Source organism: Grammomys surdaster, unplaced genomic scaffold (assembly GCF_004785775.1).
Source record: "Grammomys surdaster isolate TR1022 unplaced genomic scaffold, NIH_TR_1.0 126029, whole genome shotgun sequence".
Taxonomy (NCBI): Eukaryota; Metazoa; Chordata; class Mammalia; order Rodentia; family Muridae; genus Grammomys; species Grammomys surdaster.
The window spans coordinates 4,120,101-4,132,228 of NW_021620842.1; positions in this window are offsets into that span (position 1 = coordinate 4,120,101).

Genomic DNA, 12,128 nt, shown 5'->3' on the forward strand with positions numbered 1-12,128 from the left:
TTGAAGACCCAGAAATGAACCCACACTCCTATGGTCACTTGATCTTTGACAAAGGAGCTAAAACTGTCCAGTGGAAAAAGGACAGCATTTTCAACAAATGGTGCTGGTTCAACTGGAGGACAACATGTAGAAGAATGAAAATTGATCCATTCTTATCCCCTTGTACAAAGCTCAAATCTAAGTGGATAAAGGACCTCCACATAAAACCAGATACACTGAAACTAATAGAAGAGAAGGTGGGGAAAAGCCTCGAATACTTGGGCACAGGGGAAAAGTTCCTGAACAGAACTCCAATGGCATATGCTCTAAGATCGAGAATTGACAAATGGGACTTCATAAAATTGCAAAGTTTCTGTAAGGCAAAGGACACTGTCAATAGGACAAAACGACAACCAACAAATTGGGAAAAGATCTTTACCAATCCTTCATCTGATAGAGGGCTAATATCCAATATATACAAAGAACTCAAGAAATTAGACTCCAGGCAACCAAATTACCCTATTAAAAAATGGGGTATAGAGCTTAACAAAGAATTTTCAACAGAAGAAACTCGAATGGCCGAGAAGCACCTAAAGAAATGCTCGGCATCCTTAGTCGTCAGGGAAATGCAAATCAAAACAACCCTGAGATTCCATCTCACACCAGTCAGAATGGCTAAGATTAAAAACTCAGGTGATAGTAGATGCTGGCGAGGGTGTGGAGAAAGAGGAACACTCCTCCATTGTTGGTGGGACTGCAAGATGGTGCAACCACTTTGGAAATCAGTGTGGCGGTTCCTCAGAAAATTGGACATAGCATTACCCGAGGATCCAGCTATACCACTCCTAGGCATATACCCAGAAGGTGCTCGAACATATAATAAGGACATATGCTCAACTATGTTCATAGCAGCCTTATTTATAATAGCCAGGAGCTGGAAAGAACCCAGATGTCCTTCAACTGAGGAATGGATTAAAAAAATGTGGTATATTTACACAATGGAGTATTACTCAGCTATTAAAAACAATGAATTTGAGAGGTTCCTAGGTAAATGGATGGAACTAGAAATTATCATACTGAGTGAGGTAAGCCAATCACAAAAGAACACACATGGTATTCACTCACTGATTATTGGATATTAGCCCAGAACCTTAAAATGCCCAAGATGCAACTCACAGGCCACATGAAGTCCATAAAGAAGGAAGACCAAGTGGGGGTGATTCGGTCCTTCTTAGAAGGAGCAACAAAATACTCAAGGGAGCAAATATGGAGACAAAGCGAGGGACAAAAACTGAAGGAGGGGCCGTCTGAAGACCTTTCCACCTGAGTATCCATCCCATGTGCAGTCACCAAAGGTAGATGCTGATGTGGAAGTCAGGAAGTGCATGCTGATAAGAGCCTGATATGGATGTCTCCTCAGAGGTCTTCAAGAGTCTGACATATTCAGAGGCAGATGCTCACAACTAGCCATTGAAGTGATCATGGGGTTCTCAATGGAGGAGTTAGAGTGAAGACTGAAGGAGCTGAAAGGATTTGTGGCCCCATGAGGAGAGCAACAATACCAACCAACCACAGCTCCCAGGGTCTAAACCACCAGCCTGGGAGCACTTATGGAGGGATCCAGGGCCTTAGCTGAATATATAAGAGTGGAGGGCCCTGCTGGGCACAGGTGGAAGATGAGATCCTTGACCTCATGAAGGCTGGACGCCCCAGGGGGTGGGAGTTTTGAGGGTGGGGAGGTGGGAGTGGGGGGGTAGATAGAGGTTACATCCACAAAGAAGAAGGAGGAGGTGTGAGGGGATTGGGGGTTCCTGGGTGGGTGGGGGATGGGGTAAGGGGACAACATATGAAATGTAAATAAAACATCCAATAAAAAAATTAAAAAAAAAAAAAAGAAGATAATGCCAAGTACAACAAAAATCAGAAATATTAGGAAAAGCTTGTATGTGTGTGTGTGTGTATGTTTGTGTGTATGTGTGTGTGTGTGTGTGTGTGTGTGATCAAAATAGAGTAAAATAGAATAGAGCATAATGGTAAAATTATATCATACTGCCTGTGTGTTTCTTAATTTCTTAAAATGGAGTTTATAATACATCCAAGAGATTTTTAGAAATATTTATAAAATGATCAGTAAATAATATTTTCGTAAGAAGGAGTAACAGTAGCATTGTGAGTGAAACTACTGGTTATGTTAGAAATCATAACTATTTTGAGATTAATCATTCCATGGCTACAATTTCAAACTCATAAAACCTAAGAGTTTCTTATGTACATAAACTTGAGACACTTTATTTAAAAGCAAGTCTGATGAGGTCCTGAGACTATGTAGATTTGATCTTTAATATTAGTATCATTTATGAGTTTCACTCCAGAATATTATCCCAGACCCACCCATGAGCCCAGCAACTGAACTAAAGATATTTGCTTTACCTCAAAAATAAACCAAATAACAAAACAAAACAAAACAAAAAATAAAACACTAAATATACAAAACCACAGGGACTCAAGATTTTGATGAGGTCTGTGAATTCCACAGCAATCTGAAGACTGTCAAATAAAACTTCAAATAGCCTACACTCAAGACTTTCAGGTCTCATTGCCATGAAATAGCTAGGTTCTCCAGAGCTGCAGGATGTTTGATTACACTGTGAAGTCCGTGATTACATTATTTACTATTTCTTTTTGTCTGTGACCCAGTCCTGGTACACATCTTTAATCTAAGAGATTTCTGTTTGTTGTAAAGAAATTTTAGAAAAGTCAACCATAGGTCAAGAGGCCAAGCAAGCAGCCAGTTTACAGGGACTAAACATAGTAAAAAACATAGAGAGTAAGAGGAAGTCAAAAGGACGAATAGAGACAATCCGATAGTTGAAGAGAGGAACATTTAATTTAAAGGATTTTTGAGACATAGTGACAAAAGAAAACTCTTGTTGGGGTTATATCCACTGAGGAGCAATGTCAGCTGGATGTTTTCCCTGTTTCTTGGAGCTAGCAGGCTTTCAATCCAGCATTTGACTCTCAAGTCTTTATTGATAAAAATGAAACCATTGATATTTTCTTAAAAAATAACATTCCAGAGCACATGGATCTGTTGTTTCTTTAAAATTAGTTTAACATTACTATTTTTTAAAAGGTTTAATTTTGCGAAGAACTATGGTATAAAGAGTCTATAATTTTCCTAGTTTCTTGAAAAAGGACCAAAGTAATGTCAATTAGGGAGGTTTGAATAGCCCATTTATCAACACAAGTACTTCTGAATGAGAGAAGCAATGTTCTGAAATTATCTGCTCCTCAATTTCAATAATTTTTCTATTGTATGAGAAAATCTTAAAGGAAAGAATTTGATGTAATTTTTATCTTCCCACATGTGCAATAATGAATTTATGGATTGGATAAAATGTCCATTAATTAGTATGTGTTATGTCAAATCTAATCAATGTTAAAAGAAATACAAAAACAAAGAAAAGAACTACTATGAACTTGTTAATTTTATGCTGAAGACACAACTGGTCAAGTGTATAACTTTATACTAATTCTGAATTCTTTTATTCATAGATGTTTTCAATACAGTTTAAAATCTTGTGTTCTTCATCCAGTTGTAAAATATCTGTCAGTTTTTAACTTTCTCTAATGTATGTGAAAGCTAATATTAATCACTTCCTCTAAGTCTCACAAATCTGAACCTAGCACAACAAAATTAGGATCAGATTAAAAATATCTCTATGAACTCGCAACTATGAAGATCTCCTATGAAGTACCCAAAACCATGTCAACTGCTTTCTTGTAACGCTATACACAGTCTTCATGGAGCCTGTGAAATTAACATCATATTTTTGTTTGAAAATGTTCTTCCTGTCATCTGCAAATAGTGATACTTTATTTCTTCTTTGCCAGTTTGTATCCCCTTTGTGTGTTTTTGATGTCTTATTGTTCTAGCTAACACTTCACGTACTATATTCAATAGATATAGGGAGAGTGGACATACTTGTCTTGTCCCTAATTTTAGTGAGATTGCTACAAGAATGTCTCCATTTAATTTGATATTGGCTGTTGGTTTGCAGTAAATTGCTTTTATTAGGTTTAGGTATGGACCTTGAATTCCTAATTGCTCCAATACTGTTACCATGAAAAGGTGTTGCATTTTGTCAAATGCTTTTTCTGTATAAAGGAGATGATCATGTGATTTTTTCTTTTAGTTTGTTTATATAGTGAATTACATGACTGGATTTTTGTATATTGAACCAACCTTACATTCCTGGGATGAAGCATGCTTAATTGTAGTGAATGATGTTTCTGATATGTTCTTGGATTCAGTTTGCAAAAATTTTATTGAGTATTTTTGCATCTATATTCATAAGCAAGATTGGTCTGAAGTTCTCTTTTTGGTTGGGTTGTTGTGTGGTTTAGATATCAAAGTAATTGTGGCTTCATAGAGCAAGTTAGGTAGTCTTCCTTCTGTTTCTATTTTATGGAATAGTTTGAGGAACACTGGTATCAGGTCTTCTTTGAAGATCTGGTTTTGTTAATTTGGATGCTGCCTTTCGGCCCTTTAGTTAATTTGACTAGGGGTTTATGTATCTTGTGATTCTCTCAAAGAACCAGCTTTTGGTTTTGCTGATTCTTTGTATTGTTCTCTTTCTTTCTATTTGGTTGATTTTGGCCCTGAGTTTGACAATTTTCTGCCATCTACTCCTCTTGGGCAAGTTTGCTTCTTTTTGTTGTAGAGCTTTCAGGTGTGCTATTAAGCTGTTAGTGTAAAATCTCTCCAGTTTCTTTACCAGGGCACTTAGTGCTATGAATTTTCCTCTTAGCAGTGCTTTGATTGTGTCCCATAAGTTTGGGTATGATGTTTCAAGATTTTCATTAAATTCTAAAAATCTTTAATTTCTTTATTTCTTTCCTGACCAAGTTATCATTGAGTAGAGACTTGTTATCCTTGATCCATCATGTTTTTAAGCTCCAAATTCACAAACACCTGTACCAAGTTATTTAACTAATTAGGACTTAGGGAAAGGTGTTATCCCTAGGAACATGTATGTGTTATATACATATCCTACTTTCATTGGTTGGGATATTCAACTGTGTCAGGGGACTTGCCTTGTGTAATTTCATGTTCCAACTGGTCAACCAGGATGGGACTTGTCTAACATTCATGTCTTTTTAAAAAAAAAATTATTGGATATTTTATTTATCTACAAGACAGATATCATCTCTTTCCCTAATTCCCCTCCCTAGAACCCCCATCCCATTCCCCCTCCTCCTTTATGCTTTTATACCATTTTATTTACATGCATTTATTAAGAACAGTTCTTGGTTGAGGGTCTAGCAATACAACAGATGCAAATAGTCAAGGAACAAGCAATACAATAATCACAAATTGTCAAAGAAAAAGCAAGGCATTAAGCCCAATTACATGAACACTCCTGTGATCACTATTTCTAAGGGCTTATCAGGATGACCAAAGTATCAGAGCCTACTTCCATGTCCTACCCCAAGGTCATTTTCATGTCTGAAGCCTACTTCCTTGTCCTTGTCCTATGACATGTTCCTGACAAGAAACCCATTTCCTTGTCTGAAAATGGATCCCCAGACAGAGTTCTTAAATTACAGGCTGACAAGCCAAGGATGGGTAAGATTCTGCACAGAGCTTTACCAACCTAAGACAGAAGTGCATTGCTTTTGATAATCTATATTCCATGATGGGTAAGGAAGGCATTCTTGTCAGAAAGACCTAAGACAGGTTCAGTCTTTTGTTTTGTTTTGTTTTTGTTTGTTTGCTTGTTTGTTTTGTTTGTTTGTTTTTTTTGAGACAGGGTTTCTCTGTGTAGCCCTGGAACTCACTCATTAGACCAGGCTGGCCTCGAACTCAGAAATCTGCCTGCTTCTGCCTCCCAAGTGCTGGGATTAAAGGCATGCGCCACCACTACCCGGCCAGGCTCAGTCTTGTTAATGAAATAAAAAAGGGGGAAAGGCAGAGAGCCTTTGGGGCTGCTTGGCAATAACATTCATGTCTTAAAACTAGCTGACCAGGATATCATTTACCATGTATATGTCTTTTTCTGCCAATTAGCATGTCAGTTCCCAGGAATGTCTTGGAAACTTAAACTTTACTGGACCACTACTCAAATTGAAAGTCTTAGTTTCTTATATTGGTGCAGGTGTCTTTCTTATGTTGAGGTCCATCCCAGGGGCAGTTTATAAAGTCAAATAACATAAAAGATTGTACATAGGTATAAGAAGTGCTGTTGGGTGGTTAAGTATAAGAAGTGCTGTTGGGTGGTTAGTTTGGTTGCAAGCTTAGTGTGGGTAACTATTCATAGCAGTTCTACTGACTTCTATTATGATTGGTTTCCAAGAGCAGAGAGCATAACATAATATGTAATTAGTCTTGGCATTGGAAAATTTTATAGTAACAGCAGAAACATTTGAGAAAGTTTTCATATAATGGCAGGCTAGTCAGGTAACAGTTATCTAGGACTTAACATTTCATGTAGGCCTTAATATTTCATGTAGGCTTTAATATTTTACCAAATCCTAACAGTTTCCACCATCAGTGTGTAACAGTGCCTTTTATCTATATCCTTGCTAGAATTTTTTTCTTATATAACTCTTTTTAAAACACTTTATTATTTATGAGTTTCACATCATGTACCCCTGTCTCGCTCATCTTCCCTTCCCCCATATCTGCCCTCTGACCTTGCAAAGTACCTCCTGAAATAGAAAACACACATATACATAAACAAACAAATAAACAAGCAAACAAAACATTAAAAAAGCATAGAAAATATCTCATGATAAAAGTTGTAGTGTGTCACAGTCTGTTCCAAAGTACATCCCTCTGTCCATACATCTTCACTTGAAAATGTACATTGCAATGAGTCACTGGTCTTGTTTCAGGTCTCTGGGTTCTGTGACATCATCAATATTGGATCCTTACCACAACTCCTCCTGCTTATCCTGTTGTTGTACTGTGTCATGGAGAGCCTGCAGCTTTGGAACTGCAGGCCCTTTCACCAGTCCCAGTTATTCACAGATAAGAAAGATTTTGAGGTGGGTTAACGGAGAGTCCAGGATCTGAGTCTAGGTGGTAGCTGATCTGGTCAGTGTGCTAATGGTCCCTTATCTTCACTACCAGAGTTACCTCTCCAACACTGCTTTGACTAGGACAACCAGTGCCACCATCATCAGGAGGAAGGGTCAACTCTCTTCATGCCCTGGCTACCATGATCATTTGCATCTACACCTTTCAGAGCCAACTTCACAGTTCACCCCAGTCAAGGTTTGGGACCTACTCCCAAGTGCTGCAGCCTGTGCGAGGTAGAGTCAGCTCTGCAACACTCATGGGGTGGCTCCTCTTCAACAGTACCCTTCCTCCCATTACTAGGGAAAGCTCTATTGTGTTGCCTATGTAAGATTCAGGGCCCACTCTCATGAGAGCTGCAGCCAATAAAGGGCAGGGCCAGGGCCAGGTAGTCTGTTCTCATGACACTGTGGTCAGCTCTCCCAATTGCCTCAGGTGGTGAGGGAAAAGTGGGCAGAGGACATCAGCCCATTGCCAGCATTTTTTAATTGTTTCCTTAATGATTATCATTTTGATTGGTATGAGATAGAATGGCAGTGTTGTTTTGGTGTGTGTTTCTCTGTTTTGTTAATGTCGAGTTGTAAAAGTCCATGATTCACTGAAGAGTAATATCCAGACTCATAAAATATGTAAACGCAAATGGTGTTTTACTCTGCATACGTCCAGCATGCTTGGGGTCTCCCATCACCAGCATAGACAACCAAGTGAGCTCCCAAGCCTGATTTAAAGCACATTAGGGGAACTCCAGGGTAGGTGACTTTTATCTTAATCTTTTGAGTCTATCTCTATGTATATTCCAGAACCATTACCAGGGGTGGAAAATTGTTAGGAAGTCAGGAAATTATTGCTGAGGAAGTCTGGAAACTGCTGTTGACCCATTGTCCTTGCCTCTGATCAGGTGGCAGGGCAGCTTCTCATGGCAGGGCTGTCTAAAGCCTGTTTTTTGTTTGTTTGTTTGTTTGTTTTGTTTTTTGTTTGTTTGTTTTTCTGACTGACTTCCCTGGGCTTGCTAGGACTTTCTGAGTTCTTAGACCTAGTCTCCTTAACTGCTAATTTGAAGCCTGTCATGAAGTCACCCTAGCTTTCTCATTTCTCCGTTCAGTTTTGGGTCATATCAAATCTTGAGATGTTTAATGAATCCATTCCTTAACAAATATAACTAAAGAATTGATTATGCAGGGACAACAAGTCAAAGCTAATATATTCATCTGTCTTTCTAAGACCATGGATTCATTGATCACTCCTGAGTGGTTTAAATAGAAACAACATTCCTCACCTAAGGCAATACAGAGTTCTCCCTCCTGGATGAATAGCAAGCCTAGGCTTCTTCTGTTTTCAAGACTACTTTTGGCAGGAAGGATAGGAAATCCTGCAAAACTGTAATTGACTATCTTTATCTTCTGTATATCTGCATCTATCACCATCTGTAGGACCTTGTAATTTTTATCTTGGAGTCTTAGAGCTGAATCCCCTAAACTAGCAGCTGTGGCCAGCCCTATTCCAGGGAGAGAACTCAATAACACAACAGAAATGGCCACCCTTCTATCTTGCTTGTTTAGAGGTGCTAGCTGGTTGAATATATCCTCCCCAGAGTAATAAGTCACGCTGGGTTCAAGCTGTACTTGAACATAAAAATCCTCAGTCTTACAAACAGGCCATAAATGTATAGAATAAGCCATGAGGTACAAGTCTACCAAGCATTCTCTTGGAGAAGCATGTATCCTGTAACAGTAGGGGTTACAGTGTGGTTGCAGAGGTAGTAATAGTCTGGGGGTACCTTGTTTCCAATGTAGAGTCCCTGTCCAGTAACCAATAGTTCAGTGTTAAGTCTAGGGCGAGAAGAGTTAAGAATCTGCAGTCCAATCAGCCATCCTGCCAGACACTGGGAACTTGATGACAAGGTTGTTACATTGCCTCCTGGAGGTATTCAGATAGTAAGGGGGCTTGTAGTTGGTGCAGCAAAAGTGTAAGCAGCAAGCAAGCAGAATTAGGAGCACTGGAGTAGTTTTAGTGGATCAACAGGGTGTGGGGTGACCTTCCATTATTCTATTCCTACTGTATAATCTACTTCCTACTTACTCCCTGGCTGTTGACCCCTGACTCTCGAGTCCCCCCGCCCCCGCCTTGATTGGGTCCTGAGGACTTCATAGCCTGGCAGATGGCACAGTCTGAGATGACCTGATCAACCAAGTATCCTAAGTCAAATACTTGGTAACATGTCCCTCACAGGAATTCCATCAATTTTAAGTGACCAGGTGTGAAGCTTGATGAATCTAATGGTTGAGTTGCTTAACAAATTTCTTAGATAGGATGGTGCAACCTTCAGAGGTCAGCAACCATCTCTTCTGTAAACTCTGGCATTTCACCTGATGTTGTTTGTTTTTAGCAGTATATTCAGGGATGGCTGGGAGTGCAGAGGGCAGCAAAGGTACAAAGTTGTTGGCAGTGGAAGCTTGGATGTTCTCCCATTCATATTTATCAGCTAGCCTGTTCCCTCTGGATATTTCTGATGTCCCTTTCTGATTCTCCGGAGCAATGAATTATGGCCACTCTGAGAGAAAGCCAATGACACCAGTATTCTTTCCTTATTTTTGTTGTTTTTAATTTTTCTTCTGCAGTCAATAATCCCCTCTCTTGGTATGTAGATCCATGCACATGAGCCAAAACAAAGGCATACCTGCTGTAGCTATGGCTCCTTTTGTAAGTTTTAAAGCCTGGGTTAGAGTTTTAGTTCAGCTTCCTGGGCTGAAGTTCCCAGATGAAAAGTGGTTGCCCAAATAACAAAGTCTATGTCCATTATTAAAGCCCCTGCTTACCTGATTTTATTCTAGATGAATCTGCTTCCATCCATGAAGTAGATACATTCCAAGTATGGCTAGGGTATGTCAGTCAAGTCTGGCCTGATATTTTGGATATGCCTCAGAAATATAGAGCAATCATGTTGGACATTGGAGGACAGGTCAGATAGCAGGGTGGCTGGGTTTAGGGTAGATGATGGGTTATAGCTTATGTGAGGGTGATTCAAGTGTAAAGCCTGAAAGTGCACCAGTATGGCTTCCCTCGCCTGTCCTTTCTTGTGCCTTATTTCTGCCTTGGCTTTGCCAAAAGTCACATTACTTTTTCATTAAAAAAAAAAAAAGCTATCAGCATAGTGGGAGAGGTTCTACAATACTCATTCTGAACCAATCAGTAGCAGGACTATGCCTGGTCCATGACTCGGTGTTGCTATTTGTGCTGATTGAGAAGGTAAGTATAGGTGACCTGCCCCAAGATTTTTTAACATGCTAACACAGCAAACCCTCTCTTTGGGCAGATGAGGAAGTTACAAACATTTACATATCCTGCCATCACTTGGCACTGCTGGGAGAGCACCTAACAATTAAGAATCCAAGGACACACTTTTCTTGTATTTCTTTAAGGGATTTATGTGGTCCTATTTAAGGGCTTTTACCTGCTTGTTTACCTGTGTTCTCCTGTATTTCTTTAAAGGAATTATGTTTATCTTAAAGTCCTCTATCATCATCATAAGATGGGATTTTAGATCAGAATCTTGCTTTCCAGGTGTGTTGGGGTATCCAGGGCTTGTGGTGGGAGAACTGGGTTCTGGTGATGTCAAGTAGCATTGATTTCTATTGCTTATATTCTTATGCTTGCCTCTTGCCATCTGGTTGTCTCTAGTGTTAGCTGGCCTTGCAGTCTCTGACTGGAGCCTCTCCCTCCTGTGAGCCTGGGTATGTCAGAACTCCTGGGGGGTCAAGCTGTGTCTGTGAGCCTGGGTGTATCAGCACTCCTGGGAGTCAAACTTTCTTTGGGTGGGATTAGGGTGTGGAGGGCTGTAGCACAGTGTCTACTCCCAGGCACAGATGGAAACTGGAAGCGGGGCACACTTTCTAACCTGTTGATACAATATGTATGTGCTGCATAGGTTACCCCAGCACTCTCATCCTTCACATTCCTACCAATAACCCCTCTCTATTACTCTCTTTCCTTTATTTATGACTTTTGGCTTTGTTGTATGATTCATTTGGTTTAAACACGGCTACCTGCATGACTGTTGGATTAGTACTACCTCTTGTAGCCTGGTGGAGTCACTGGCTGATACACAATAGAATAACATGCCCTCTAAAGATTAAGGAACATTACATAAATGTAAGTCCCCAAAAGTTAATTTTCAAAATGTGTACTGAGGGGCACATGGAAATGGTTCATTATGGAAACTGCTTGCAAAGTGTGCTGGCTGTTTTTTTGTCAGGTCGACACAAGATAGATTTGGATATGAGATAAATATGAAGAGAAGCAAAGGGCAAAAACATTAGAAATTGTTACTGGCAAGAATAGCCTGTAGACAAACCTGTGTTACATTTCCTTGATTAGAAAATGATGTGGAAGGGCCCAGATCACTGTACGTGTTGCTACCCCTGTGTTGGTGGAATTGCATGACTAAAAAGCAAGTTGAGGAAGCTATGAAGATACTACGCTTCTATGGCCTCTGCATCAACTCCTACTTCCAGGTCCTTGCACTGGTTGATTTTCTGCCCTGAATTCCTTCAGTTATGGATAGGAAGTGTAAAATGGAAGAAGAAGAAGAAGAAGAAGAAGAAGAAGAAGAAGAAGAAGAAGAAGGAGGAGGAGGAGGAGGAGGAGGAGGAGGGTTAAAAAGGGAGGAATAAGAGGAGAAAGAGCCAAAACCAAACAAATAAGCTTTCACACTAAGTTGGTCATGATGTTTTATCACAGCAATAGATGACCTAAGACACCTCGAAAACAAATGGGCCTCATTTTAGATACCTGCCCCTCACCCCCATATTAAAAATAAAGAAAAAATAAAGACAAATAAAATAAACAAATAGAATCTAGTAGACCATGGCTAATCTATAACCCAAACATAGTGGTCTAGAGACAATCAGGTCCTCAAACCACCCTGCTAAAACAGTAAACTTCAGGTTCAGTGAGGACACTTAGTGTAGGAAACTTGAAGTTGGCTCAAGACATTTCTAGATCAAGTTCTTAGGATAAAGGAGATTTATTTATTCCAGATGGATAGGCATCAGGAAAAAGGGACAAAGGC